The sequence below is a fragment of the Centruroides sculpturatus genome, unplaced genomic scaffold (assembly GCF_000671375.1).
Source record: "Centruroides sculpturatus isolate CEXI.00-Female unplaced genomic scaffold, Cexi_2.0 scaffold1164, whole genome shotgun sequence".
NCBI classification, from domain to species: Eukaryota; Metazoa; Arthropoda; class Arachnida; order Scorpiones; family Buthidae; genus Centruroides; species Centruroides sculpturatus.
In genome coordinates, this window is record NW_019385363.1 from 192,316 (window position 1) to 195,074 (window position 2,759).

The following is a 2,759-nucleotide window of genomic DNA, read 5'->3' on the forward strand; positions in this document are numbered from 1 at the left end:
AAATTGAATTTACTTGAAAATGAATCTTAAAAAACAATCAATGAATTAAAATTTGTTAGAAAACAGTAATGCCACTTCTTTGCAATGTTTCTGCAACTAGCGTGCACAAATTGTCATGACAACCACAATAAAACAGTGCTGCCAACTCGTTACAAGTAATTGTTACGAATATTTTATGACACCAAAAAACATTATATCCAATTTAAATTAACAAATAGTTTGTAAAAAATAAAATTACAAAATACAAAATATATATGTTTTTCCTTTCATAAAAATCAAAATAATATACTGTACTGTATAATACCATACGTTTCTATATTCAACGGTTGACTCAACAGTGAATTTTCCGTTGAGTCCCTCCGTTGAACGATCTGACGTCACGTTTTGCAGAAAAAAGAAACGCTTTCGTTGAGAGGTCGCTTTTCAAGATGGCTGACTTCAGTAACGAGAAGGTGGCGATTGTGACTGTTTTGCTAAATAATTAAAGTAACTCGCTTAACCATTATTCGAANACAAATAGTTTGTAAAAAATAAAATTACAAAATACAAAATATATATGTTTTTCCTTTCATAAAAATCAAAATAATATACTGTACTGTATAATACCATACGTTTCTATATTCAACGGTTGACTCAACAGTGAATTTTCCGTTGAGTCCCTCCGTTGAACGATCTGACAAATAGTTTGTAAAAAATAAAATTACAAAATACAAAATATATATGTTTTTCCTTTCATAAAAATCAAAATAATATACTGTACTGTATAATAATCAAACATCCCTTACTACACCTAGTGTTGCCACCTTTTCAAAATCGCTGACTCGGACGGCAGGTCAGGTTTGTTCGAATAGGAGTTCCTGACGCTTGCGTAATATCATTTTTTTACAATACGAAGAATAACGTGCATGCCGGTTGTAAATCAGTTAGAGTTAGGGACTAGGGACTTGCGTAGGAGTAACGTAAGTAACATAAATTAAGAAAGAACAGCTATTTAGCTCTGTATATTAGACTGAATTTTATGAAGCTAAAATATGCTGTTAAATTACATTTATAAAATTTATTAAGGGGGGAAAGGTTGACAGGTCGCGCGCTACACGTCGGAATAAACAGACTGACATGGCAAAAATTGCAGATGAGTTTCAGTGAGTGTGAGTTCTTTCGCTGTTAAAATAGTATAAATTTGTAAAAATATTTGCAAGAACTTTGTTTCATCGTAATTTCACAATTTTTACGAAATTCCCGGACAAAATTAATAGTTCACCCGGACAGTGAGTCAATTCCCGGACTGTCCGGGTGAAAACCGGACGGGTGGTAACACTAACTACACCCGATACGTTTAAAGCTATACATCAACCCCTTAAAAATTTCTGGGTATTTATCGTCCGGATTTATCCGAATTCGAACCCGGGTCCCCCAGAGCGCTAGACTACCACCTTGACCGCTCGGCCATCCGGCCGTCAGAGTCAATGAGGCTTAATGGAGGGTAGCTCTCCACTTGGATTCGCCACTGATGAATAGCATTTATTGCATATATTGATATAATCAGTGTATTAATTGATATATTCTATATTTTCTCTTGAAAACACAAACATTTAATCTTTATTAAGTTTTTCTGTACATTTGGAGAATATATTATTGAGCTTATAATTTCTGTATATAACCATATACAGAACCTTTAAGAATACAGACTAGTGATGTAACGAATATTCGGTTACTATTCGGTATTCGGCCTATTTTTCACTATTCGACCTAATACCGAATATTTAATCACTATTCGGCCGAATACCGAATACCTAAAAACCAGTGGCGTGCCGTGACATTTGATGATAGGGAAGCTGTGTTTCTATAAGAAGCCGACTTCCAGGGGCAATCAGTCAGCAATGGTCTAGGGTCCATTCGTATTCGTTNCCTGATTCGATTACGGATAATCGAGTTTGCTGTTGTTTTAGTCCATTCGGACGGCATTTAAAATATATTTTAAAATTGCAAAGACTTTATATTATATTATACATATTTATGAAATAATTATTACTTCATAACTGTTTAAATAAGCATTTATAATGACTTAAACTGTTAATTAAACGGTATAATAATTAAAATACAGTATAACCTAATTTAAAATGTAATTATCTTTTTAAAGATTTAGACATTTTTTTTAAAGGTTAAGTCATATGTTTATTTACTGGAATAATTGTTATGTAAGAACGTTGGTAATTGGTTATTTTTAAATTTAATTGTTTTTATGTTTTTTTTTTAATACAGAAAAAAAGAGAACATTTTTATAAGTAATACATTTCAGAATGAATTTCTTTGTTTTATTGGCTTAAAATACAACAGAATGAAACTAAATATGCTATGTTCATACTTTATAAAAAGACATAAATATGAATTTTTAATCAAAACATTAAAAAAATAATTAATTCTTTTATAAAATAATTCCAATTTAATTAATATTATTTTTTCTATAGATAAATCTAAAGGAAATACTAATAAGAGAGATATTTGGAGTTTTCTTTCTTTTTTTTGGTTACTTTCAACTATTTTTAACTTATGTAAAACCCATTTACTAAAATAAATATTATTAATCCTATTTGTGGTTTTGTAATAATGAGATTTAATTTGATAGTATATTTATAATTATATTAATTAATTTCGATAACTAACTGGATTTTAACGTAATAATTACTTTTTCTCAAATTTTTATTAATAATTTTAATAATTAAAATAATAATAATAATAATAATGAAGTGCTGCAACTT